At 41.0% G+C, this 12,472-nt stretch overlaps 1 protein-coding gene and 1 pseudogene across 12 annotated transcripts in view; one reads left to right on the top strand and one right to left on the bottom strand.

Moving 5' to 3' along the window:
* Window positions 1-12,472, top strand: part of AUTS2 (AUTS2, activator of transcription and developmental regulator) — a 1,087,944-nt gene that overhangs the window by 746,516 nt on the left and 328,956 nt on the right. The window lies entirely within an intron of this gene.
* On the bottom strand, window positions 4,086-4,204 carry LOC111744156 (annotated as a pseudogene).

Below are 12,472 nucleotides of genomic sequence, written 5' to 3' on the forward strand. Positions count from 1 at the left end.
GTTCCCCAATTTGTGGGGATGTTGAGGTTCAAGTCCGTGTACTGGATTCATCTAGAAATTTAGAAATACCTATGTTCCAATGCTTGGAGCTTCTTCTTACACAAGCCTGACTAGGCAAGTTAATGTCTTCAGACTTCACTGTCTCACTATAAAATTGGAATACTAAACTTACACATTGGGAGTGGGGAGAGGGCGAAGAGGAGTTGCAAGGTTAAAAAAGGAGATATAGGTTAAGTATATTATCGGATTGTTTCTTAACTGCATGACGAAATTTGTAAACAAATTCTTTTAGACATTTTGCTCATTTTTTGGAGGTATATATCTGTATCTTCGTATATATCAGAAAGAGAAGAGTTGAGCTAAATATTAAAAGAAATGTTAAGGCTCTTGATGCATATTGCAGAATTATTTTCCAGATAGAAAATTGGCATTCCTCTAGAAACGGGTGATTGTCTGCCTCACCACAGCCTTGCCAACACTGAGTGTCAGCATTTACATTTTTTTCTTATTTGTATCATGAAAAAGAAATACATCTCTTTTTAATCTTCATTTCTTTGATTATTAGTGAAGTTGAACATTTTTTTCATATGTTTATTAGCCATTTATATTTCCTCTCCCATGAATTGACCTCTCTGCTTTTGAAAGGAAGGACGAGTCTCCAAGGGCTAGCTAGAGGGAAGACGCTTCCTGATCATTACCGCGGAGCCCTGGGGCCAGGAATTGCAGGGGAGAAAATTAAGAGTCTCCGGGGACTGCCAGGCGACTATCTAGAAGGCTTCTTTCCAAACCGGAGCACAGCTTTCTACACAGTCAGCCTGCAGTCAGTATTTGTTCTCTACCTTTTTGTTTGTTAAGAAATATTTTGGATTTTTGAAAGAAGATCTTTACATTCCACTCAAGCCAGTGCTTGTAATTCTTTCCCAACCAGCCTGCCTGTTCAGTTTGGGTTTTTGCTCTGAGAGTCTCATTGGTTCACAGTGCATTGCTGTAGATCTTGCCTGAGTCTTTTACGATCCCTGCCATCCAGCCAGGAGCTGTGACTGCTCTGTAACCTTCTTAGATTTAAGTCTGTTGCTCGTGTTCTCCTCATAGTGTTACAGAGCAGCAGAGCCCATCCATACTGATGTCTTAATATCATTCTCTTCTCCTTGGATTTATAGGGTAAAATAAACCGTCTGCCATAGAAGTGTTTATTGATTACTGAAGTACATAATAAAGCTGAAGAATAAAGTAAGACCAAGTAATCGGTCCTATTCCTGGGGGATGATAGTAAAGCCTGGCCTCGGCAGCCTCTGAGGGCTGCCTTCTGCTTTAGAGCTAGAAGGCTCCTATTTAATTAGGCAACCAAATAGTAAGCAGTAAATGATAGAAACCAGACAGAAAGAGTACATACTGTATGCTTCCATTTATATAAAACTCTAGAAAATATACACACTAATCTATAGTGACAGAAAGCAGATCAGTGCTTGGAGGAGGGGCATAGGCAGTCTGGGCAGGGAAAGGAGCTGGGGATTAACAAAGCGCAAGGAAGCTTGGGGGCGATGGACCTGCTCACTATCTTGATTGTGGTGATGGCTTCTTGGGTGGACACATTACATGGAAACAGGTCAAATAGTGCATTTTAAATATGGGCAGTTTATTCATGTCGTATCTCAACGAAGCCATTAAATAAAACCGCTAAAACAAATAGTGAGCAATATAAAGAGACAGTCCTTGACTCACTTTGTCCTGGAAAATTTTTCTCTTTCCTTAGGAAGTTCTATTTTAAAGAACATTTGAGAAGACTTGTGAGACTAAATTTCACCTTTATGTTTGGCTAAATGAAGGTTTCAGAAGACTGAATGGGACCATCAAAAATATAATAAAAAGACCAAAAAAAGACAAGATAGCCCCCTTCCTCCATCCCTTTTCCTTTCTCACATCTGAACTTTAAAAGATGGCTTTTCTTAGACTTTTTTTTTTAAAACAAAGGAAGTTAAGCCCTTTAGAAAATAGCATTGTTTCTTTTCTTACCACCACCCCACTTCTGCCATTACGTTTCCCCCGTCCAGAGGAGAGGGTCTATAATGGAGAAGCAGAAACTGCTGCTCCAAATGTTGGCAGTCTAAAAGGGGAAAGGCATTTTCAACACAAAGAGATGTTTGTTTTCCTTGCATTTTAACTCTTAATTTTTGACACAGTGGGGAACTCCAGCATGGCTGCCATTTAAACTGTAACAATGCCATGGTGTTCTGATTGCCTCTGTCACGGGGGTATTGTGACTGAAGGCCAGGAGACAAAGCAAATGAGGCCAAAGACAGTGCCTGCTGCTGAGGTGCTGGTGCATTTCTCTGCGTTTGAATGTTGCTTTTCTCTGGCCTGACGAGGAGTCACTCAGGGAGACTGAAGCTGGAATTTGTACAATCTCTATTCAGTCCCCTTGATTTTAATCAGAAATACACAATTATTCTTTTCCTCCAAATAGAGAAACTCAATCCCCATTTTAAATTCAATTATTGTAATTGCAGCATTCAGAAAAAATAGCACATTCATTTTCTAATAAGAGATTGTGGATACCAAATTACTGCATATAGTATGTCAAAACAGGAAACTCGAGACTGGCAGACCAGTGGGTGTTTTTATCTTGGCAATTTGTATTTTCTTGCAGACAATTTATAGTAATCCTACCCTTCCTTGTTTATGATATGGAAGACTAGGTTTTCAGGCCATCCTAAAATAAAAACTGTTGTTAGGTACAATTTAACTTAAAATCCTGATTATGGATATGGTGAATCCTTATAGAGGCGTAAGCGAAATACCTAATAAAGAGAAAAGAAAAAAGAATCGGTCCGACACATCTTCAGATCCTCTCGAACCACCTTCTAACATTTGGAACTCACTTTGTCTCAAACCATACTTCTGTTCCTTCAGCTCTGCTTTTCGCCATCTTGCATTTTAAAAACAAAACAAACAATCGGATTGACAGGGAGTTGAAAATGACGTTCCAGCAGAGTGAGGGCACCGTTGTCTCTTTTCCCATTCAATTCCAGGTGCTTTCGTTGGCCTAAAGTGAGTCAAATCTAAAAAGAAATATTTTAGTATTTTGGTTTTCCTGATTTTTTTAAGAGCAGTCTTAATATCAGATTTCTTCAAGTGTATGGTGTTTTTTCTTAGGATTTCCTTTTACCTCAACATTATTTCTACGTATTTCTCATAGACACATTCAGACACCCACCACTTTCAGGCATCTTAGCATCCATTCTGTCAGCCACCATATAGTTCTTAACACTTCCCCAGACACCTTCCCTCAGATATTTTGCTAATATAATTTATGAATTTATTCACATATATTTATTGAGCACCTACTAGGTGCTACGGTTTATTAAGAGCAGAGTATAAACAAACTCTGAGATAAATTTGGGGAAACTGACTACAGTGTTAAAGATGCCGAAAAACCAACAGCCGAAATGTGACCAGAGAAGCTAGAGAAAGCTTCCACATACGTGGCAGAGGGGACAGACGTTCCCACGTGTCCCAGAGGCTAGACGTGATCCGTTGCATTGGTGAGTGTCTACTGGATACCAAGCACTTTAGTTACATTCTCCCAACTACTCTCCATTTTTGTAGTTACCAAAGTTAATGCTCTAGGAAGTTTTATCTTTTCCCAAGGTTACTCCTTTGGTTAATTCTGTTAGATCAATCCCTAAATAGGCCTTGCGTATAAATAAACTCTGTGCACAGGACTATCCAGGTAGCTCCTTCTTCCGATGGTCAGAATGTCTGGACAGACTTCAAAACGGCTGGCTTCCTACTTGTACCAGGACTCACTTGATGTTTCTGATACCATTCTGTGTATCTGTCCGTTTATTTATTTCGTGAATCTGAATTTGAGTGAACACATCAATAATGCCAAAGCCCATATCATTATTGCACTATGCCTAACCTACAAGTTTAGATTCCAAATCTGTGTTTCACTTTAGTCCCAATGGGTCTGTCTGTCTTTCTGTCTGTCTGTCTATCTGTCTTTCTTTCTTTCTTTCTTTCTTTCTTTCTCTCTTTCTGTCTCTCTCTCTCTCTTTCTCTCTCTCTCTCTCTTTCTTTCTGAATGCCTACAGCACTCGGTATTCCTAGGTGGTCTCCCATCCAAGTACTAACCAGGCCCGATCCTGCTTCGCTTCAGAGATCAGACGAGATTGGGCGTGTTCAGGGTGGCATAGCCGTAGACCACTTTAGTCCCAACATACAGGTTACTGACTACTAGTTGACTGAAGAATAAGTCCAAATTATATTCCCCGAAAAAAAGTTTTTCATTAGGAACTTAATGGAATGCTCAGAAAATTAAATTCTAAAGTGTCTTGCTTTTTTGCTACTTTTCGATGAAATAAACCATTTGGTACCAGGGAGATTCCTGTTCTTCTCTTCTTTGTAGTTTCCGTTTTTGTTTGTTTGGGTTGTTGGTTCTGTTTTTGTATAGCATGGTATCAAGTCCTCAAACACCTCCCAAGCAGAAACCCTTGCAGAATATGATTTCCCCTCTGGCAATAAAATGACAAAAAATGAAACTCAACATTTAAATAACTATTAAGTTACCTCATTTCTGTGTGTGATGTAACATATCTTTCATGGAAGAGTTGGAAGAAATAAAACTATGAGTATTTCTTTCTGGCTGCTTTCACATATTTGAACTCATTGAATTCTCACAAAAATCCTGTGGAGTATCATCCCCATTTACAGGAACAAAAAAAAAAAAAAAAGGCTTCAGGGTGTTCAGTACCTTTCCCAAGACTGCATGGCTGCTACATGGGTGGCGCAGAACTTGAACGTAAGTCAGCCATAGGCTTAAGGAGCACTTCCTTGAACCAAGTCCTGTGCTAGGTCCTCCCGTTGAGGGGGAGCTGCCTCAGGTGGAGGAGAAAGGCAGCTGACGCTGATAGCCGCATTCCCTGCTATGTATGGTCATTGCCACTTTTCAGTTTCAGCTCGACTCTAACCTTTGCCAAGCAATCAATCAACAAGATATTTTTCAAGTAGTTTCTTTGGATAGTGCCCGAGAGAGAGTGAGGTGGTATATTGTGCTTGCCGGGAACTTGAACTTAGGAGGACAGAATTGGGTTCAAGGGCTGCCTCTGCCATTGGAAGCCTTAACTTCCTGACAATGGAGGGAGGAGTTGTAACACTTCTCCCCCCACCCCTGCCCCGCCTCCCACCGGAGCTGTTGTCCAAACATTCTTTTTTAATGAGGGATAGGTCCGACTTGCCTTTGGCTGGCATTTCTAGAGGGAAAATGCTCTCAGACAGGTCCTGTGGAGAATTCTTACCCTGAAAGAGCCACGCTGCAGTGAACTATACCTCGGGAACCAGGCTTTTCCAAGACGGACGGCTCAGAGCTGCTTGACTGTCTGGATCCTGCTCTTTCTCCTTTTGCCTGAGGTGGCTGTTGTCCCTCTGGCAGAGAATTGAATCATGCAGGCGCTACTTAGCATGAAAAGCAGGAGCTACACTCAATGCCTCCCAACCTTAGGGGCTGGAAGGAAGAATGGTTTGCAGCAGCTTCATTACCTAGAGAAAAAGAACTCAGAGTTACAGGCACTTTAAGAAAGATGCTTTTACTTTGAGTGTTGGAGAAAATAGAACAATTACCTATTGAAGGCAAAGTGGATGAAAAAACACCTCTGTTCATACTATCCTGATCATTTTATCTATTCAGATTCATTCTGCATTCCTGAAGGTGATTCAGGCCAGACCGTCTGTTCTTGCTGGCTGCACTGTTTCTTCCCCAGGCTAGGCAGGGCCTACTGCGAGCTGGAGCTTCCCTTCCCGAGTAAAGACAGACGTTTCCTACTCCAAGAGGAGATTCCTCTGAGGGTTTGAGCATCACAGGCAGTATCAGAAATGTGGCGTGAGTAGGAGGGGGGAGGGAGGAGGGATCCATAAATCATCAAATGGTTGCTGGGCATCTGTTAGGGTCCTTAGGACTGTACTGGTCCCCATGATGACCCCAGAGACAGCCAGACTGTTCTCTCTAGGAGTTTATCATCTGCTGGGGGAGTAAGACTTAAATATGTGAAATCCATGAAGAATCGTATTCTACCTAGAGTCATATTTCTAGCACCTGGCATATATACTCTTAATTTAAAAGAAAAAGACCCCCAGTCTTTGTTGAAGAATGAATGATTGAATGATTTCTAACATCTACTGAGTGCTTTCTATGTGTCAGGCACTGTTTTGCACCTTTTCCTGTTAATTATATGTATTTTATATATTTTATTATTATATATTTATTAACTCAGCGAATGCTCTTGATGACCCTGGGAGGTAAATACCGTCAATAGCCTCATTTGATAGATAATGAAACTGAGGCACAGAGAGGCGAAGTTACTTGCCACAGTTTCTACAGCTCACATGCGGCAGGGTCAGGATTGGAACCCAGGCAAAATGACACTAGGAGAAAAAGGTGGGCTTTTCGAGAGCTTGTTGGTGTTCGGGTTCAGACTAAGTGCTACCAGGCTTTGTTAAATGCTCATTTGGCCTTCGGTTCCTAAAGGCTTTAAGCACCCTCCCTCCCTCTAGAACTGGGCCAGCTTGGGCCTACCCCGTGCGCTTCGGCCCCGCCTTCCCCAGGCCCCGCCAGGCTTCTCATTTGTAGTTTCTCTTACCGAGCACATTTCTAAACGAGGACGGTTACTCCGCTTTAAGGACATACAAATGGCTTGCCCTCACCTGTCAAGCATGATCCTTGTATTTTACCAGGCCCATTATGAACGCAATCTTTCTGTCGAAAATTTGCATACCTCCTTTCTTGAAAAGTAATGACAGCAATTTCTTTCCCTCCGCTCACTTTCTGAGTGTCTCATTTAACGGCACCTGTGAAACCGACAGGCGCAGAGATGAGAAGTGAAAGAGAGCAGTTGATTAAATCATCATCAAGTCGGGCCTCAGAAAGTCAATTCTGCTTGCCGTCTGCAATGATATCCTTTTATCTTAAAGTAATGAGCTATGGCACTTTTGCATCGGGTAATGCGATAAGTTCTATTAGCATGTTCCATTTGCCTCACAAGCAAGGGCAAGTCATTTTAGCTAGCTCATATCACTGCAATCAAAGCAATTGGCTTCCCAGGCAGAGAAGAAAGGGAAAAGGCTCAGGGTGATTTCTATGGATCACAACACAGTGGAAAAAATAGACTCTTGTATTATTTTAACCCGTAACATACTTCTCCTTTTTTGTTCATCAGCAAATTTGGGTTTCATTAGTTCACACAGGACTCTGGGAAGAACCAAGCTTTATTTAGTCGAAGCCGAGCTAGGGGGCTCCAACCCCACCCAAAGGGAAAGGCAGCTCTCACCCAGAAAGGGAAAACTGTGGCGTTGTCCGGGTCGCGTAGAATACCGCCACGGAACGCGGAGGAACGGGTCTCCATGGTAATAACGCTGTGGTCTCCGAACACACTCTTGCTCCACGCCATCTCCAAAGTCATTTGTAATAGGTCCCTAGGCAGGTACGGATTAATGCTATTGATGACTTAGAATCAGTAAATCAATGACAAAGAGGCAGAGGATCTGGTGCTTAAGCTTAAAAGAGACCTTTTACAAATCACGCAGCCCTAGACTGTCAGTTTCACCTTTGGACAAGAAATTCATTTTTCTCATTTTGGCAACCACTGAGGCTTACGGGCTCTGCGTTTTAAGTAAATTTCATCTTTGGGGTTTATGTATGTTTATACTTGGCAAAATGTGGCTTCCTTTCTTCTAAGGGAGAAAAAATGCTGCACTCTCCAAAAATTTGTGAAATATTCACTTTTTTCCCTACTTCCAAAACCCAACAATATTTTAATGGCTAAGTGGAAATTTACAGCATACAGATTGTTTTTATGAAATACACCTGGATTTCAAAGTGACCAAAAGAAAAAAAAAATGTTGAAAATTAGTCGTGAGCTTTAGAACTTCGGGTTTGGACAAATCGATTTCTGTCACTATATTTGCACTTTTAATGAGTGGTCAGAATAAACGTCGCACATAGCAGGCACTTTAAAATTACTTATGGAATGAAAATGCGTGATCACCTAAGAGATCCTGGAGGGAGAATAAGAAGTGTTCTCTTAGTCCCTCAGATCACATTGGTCTTTTGAGTTTTAGTCAGTTCAAGCTGAGAACTTGCAAAAATGCCAGATTCTAAGAACTCCCCGTACAGGAATGATAGCTGTACAGAATTCCAGAAGCTTCTGAAAGTTTGCTCTCTGTTATACCTCCTCAACAGCTGAAGATTGGTGAACCTTATATTATTTTCTAACATGCTTGTTTTGTAACTATCAGGTTTATTCTTTTCTTTTAAACTATTGTTTGGCACACACATCTTTTGATTAGGCTTTTGTATATTTCTGAGCGATTTCATTTGATCGGACATAGTCATTGTTGGCATAGAGGGGACGAGGAGCCCATGACATCATTTTACAGTCAGTAAGAATACCTCAAACCATTTCATAAAAACCAGTATTATTATTATTATTATTATTATTATTATTATTATTATTTTATTTCTAGGACCCCCATAGCTTTACATTTCACTTAAAGTCCAAAGCCACTTCAGGAGTAGTGTAAATGATGTGAAATGAGGGCTTTATGGAGTGACGGAAGACGGACACCGTAGGAGCTGCTCTTTGTGGCACAAAATGGCTGCGCGTTTTGCACGTACTAGGAGTCGGGCAGATGGGGAGATGATGGTGGACGTGTTTTTAGTCACCGTGCAGTCACGTCCCTTCTTTAAATAAGAAAATAAGTGTCATATTTTCTGTAGGTGGCTTCTTTTGAAATTGCTTTTAGGTGAATGATGTCTTTACAGGCTTAGATAAACCACCCGCCCCAAAGGGGAATCGATTTGTTTTGTCACTGGCTGAGTTAAATTGTACCTGATGTTAGGTGCTGTGGTTTACAAGTTGGGGTTCTCCCTCATTTTCCTCTCATTTCCTTTAGGCAGGAAGAAGAATAAAATAACTTTCTTCAGCAATGGTGTTCAGCCCTGACATCTTTGGTGGCAATGATAAATGGATTTGAGATACGAAATAACTGTTCCAGCAAGGTCCATTGAGCAGAATAGAGAGCAATGCCCTCCTCAATGTCATTGTATGTGATATATTCAATGATTGCCACTTTCTGCTTAAGAATGCATTTCATCACGAGGTACCTAGAATTCCATCTTGTTCTTTCATTCTGAATGAGGCAGAGAGGTGTCGCAGACCTTGACTTATTTCAATTTGGATCAGAGTCTTAAAACACAGATAGTGAGATTCCCAAATGGAAATGAGGAATGTTTGCCTTTGAGGAAATACAATAAAATTATAATCACATCTTTTCTGGCCCTTTTAATGGAAGATATTTTCTTCTGGGCCCCAACTCTAGGCTCTGCTAACAATTTTAACCCTGCCCAGTATGTTCAAACCTACACCCCATTGTATTAAGCAATCCAGTTGGTCTGTGTTTTCTGTGCCTTCTTTCTTTGGAATTACTTGTCTTTTAAGTCATAGTTGCTCATGCTGCATGGGATCAACTACAGTTTGAAGAATTCTAAAGAATGAGAAAGACTGATCAGTATGGTTGAGCACCTACACTATGTCCTGAGGCCTGGAGATACAAAGATGAGCAAAGCACTGCCCTGTGTGGAGTTCACGTTCTAGTAGGGAAGACTTTTGGTGGCAAACAGTGAAAATACAAATTTGTAAGAAATGGAGACAGGCAATTAATTAATTATATATATACATATACATATATATATGTATATATATATACGTATATATATATATATATATATATATATATATATATATATAGTATTGGAATTCTAAGAATTCTTAATTCTAAGAAGAGTATTGGAAGATTCCGAGGCTACTATGTTTTTAAAGGTGCATTAAAGGGTTTTAGATAGAAACTTGGTGGAATAGAATTCCAGGCAGAGGGAATTAAGTGCAGAGATAGTAAGGCCTGAGGGTGTGACCAAGTGTGCCTTGGTGTGTCTACAGCAAGGGACCTGTTAGGATAGTGCCACTCAGAAGTGTGGAGGCAGACCAAGGCCAGTAGTCCATGAGCTGTCTGTAACTAGTCTACTCTGTGAGATTAGTACGGCAGTTGAGAGTAAGCATTTGGAAACTTATACAGCAATTCAATAGAGTAATTTTATATTTCTTAAATAGAATAATAACATTTTTATATATCTCTTCTTTTTCATTTTTCCAACAATTTATCTTTTGCTGTGTTTTTCAAAAGCATTGGTCCATGATGTATTGGAAAGAAAACAAAACAAAACAAAAACAAATGGTCCTTCTCCACAGAAAGCCTGCAAAGCACTGTGTGGAAAGAGTGCTTAGAAGCTGGGAGTGTGGGAGCTGGAAACAATGAGAAGAGTTTTCATGGCCCTGTAGGCCATGGGAAGTGTCATGATCAAATTGAAATATAGGAAATCCATTCTGGTCAGTAAGGATTTAGAGTAGAAAAAGAAAAGACCACAGACCCTGGAAAGCAGCCTTTAGTCCCTTATAATGATCAAATAAAAGCCTGAGCTAAAGCAGCGGCCATGACCGTGGAAATGGAGAGGATTTCGAAGGTGGAATCCGTAATGTGGGGCGAGAACGGGAGCTAAGTCTGCTCAAGGGTGGTACCGAGACTCTTCACTTAGACACTTGAGTGACTGCATGGTGATGCCGTGGGAACAGCCGGGGAGAGGGGCAGGTTTGGGGTAGGCAAAGGATGGTGAGTCCAGGTTCAGATGGAGACTTGTGGCTGAGGTGTTTACCGGGCTTGAGGAAGGGGGTGTGACAAACAGAAACATGTAAACATAGTTAACACCTATTGTCTGCACATGCTCTGTGCTGTCCAAGTTGTTTACAGTATTAACTCATTTTATTCTCGTCTTATGAGGGAAATACCATTATTACCCACATTTACAGATACGTAAACTGAGACGCAGAGAGTTTAAATAACTTTCCCACACTCCCGTAGCTGGCAAATGGTGGGCATAGGGATTTTTAATCTCAACATATACATGGAAGGTGGAACCAAGGGAATCTTTAAGGGCTCCCCTGGAAATCGTAGAGAAACAATAGAACTGCAAGTGCAGCTCTGGGGAGACAGTGACTTTAAAGGATATGCAGAAAAGGGAGGGCCAAGGAACGTGCTAGGAAAGAGCAACGTCAGTGAAGACATACAAGGGGGAGATTCCAGGATGTTCAGCTGAAACAACTCAAATATCCAGCACCCGGGAATTTTTTTTTACTAGATTACTTACAATTCAAACAATGCATTGCAATGCAGCCTTTTTTTTTTTTTTAAGTGATGGTACAGGGGAAATTTCACTCATTAAACTAAAATAGTTGGCATATATTATATGAAAACAAAGCAGGTCACAAAATAGTAGGATTTCATTTCTTAAAATGTGTGTGTGAAGGATGGAGAGGATGGAGAAAAGACTGGAAAGAATTACACAAATATGTTAACAGTGTTTATCTATGGATGGTAGGTTTATGGTGACTTTAAAAAATGTAGTCAATAAATATGTATTAAGTTTTAAAAGAAAAAACTATTAGGTGGGTGGGTGGGTTGGTTGGTGGGTTGATGGGTTGGCTGGGGGTTGATGGGTTGGTTGGTTGGTTGGTTGAAGAGTTTAAGGTGAGGGCATGACTAGGAAAGAAAGAAGGTGCCTCTAAAGGTTCATGTCTAATTTGTGAAGCTAGAAAGAGGAGAAAGTGATGATGAAGTTGATGGCGATGTATTGCAACAGCTGCAGGTACTCAGCTGAGGAACGAGTCCTCTTCTAGTTCCACATTTGAGATAAATGGCTTGGATTTCATGCCTCCCATTTTCTTCTGTCTGAGTGGTGTCTTTGTCTGAAGGCCGAGTGACCAAGAATTCTTCCTGGGCTGGAGTATAAGGGCTGGTTGTTCCTTTCCATTTGTCGCTTATAAAATGGAGGAAAATATTTTCAGCTTTACACAAAGGGCTTTGAAATCTAGTCATGGAGAGTACTCCCTCACCTCAAGCTGGTCGTTAGTGTGCAACCTGTTTGCTAATAAACCAATGCAGGACCCCGATGTCAAAAAGCTTAAAATGGTCAAATCAGCTGAGACCCTGTTTCTGCATTTGACATGCCTTTTCCATTTCCCAGCCTCATGCAGAACATAAACCTGAATCAGGAGGTGGCTCAATGTGAACTCTGATAAATTGAGTGGGTATCCAGGGATTGGGGAGCAGACACTTCTTTTAACCTTTCAAGACCAAAAATCATTTGGCCAAAAATCCACCATGTATTGAACTTCGGGTATGAAAGCCATACAGTGTATTAAATGTGAATTTGAGACCATGAATTCTCCCCACACCGACTCTATAAAACAGCCTCCCTTTTTCATAAAGCAGGCCCATAAACCACTGCCAGTGAAGCAGAAAGACTCCTTAGGACTGTGGCTCGCTTTCTGTCTGGGGTTGTCAACAAACCCCCTTTATGAGTGGAATA

This window comes from Pteropus vampyrus, unplaced genomic scaffold (genome assembly GCF_000151845.1).
Source record: "Pteropus vampyrus isolate Shadow unplaced genomic scaffold, Pvam_2.0 Scaffold128, whole genome shotgun sequence".
NCBI classification, from domain to species: domain Eukaryota; kingdom Metazoa; phylum Chordata; class Mammalia; order Chiroptera; family Pteropodidae; genus Pteropus; species Pteropus vampyrus.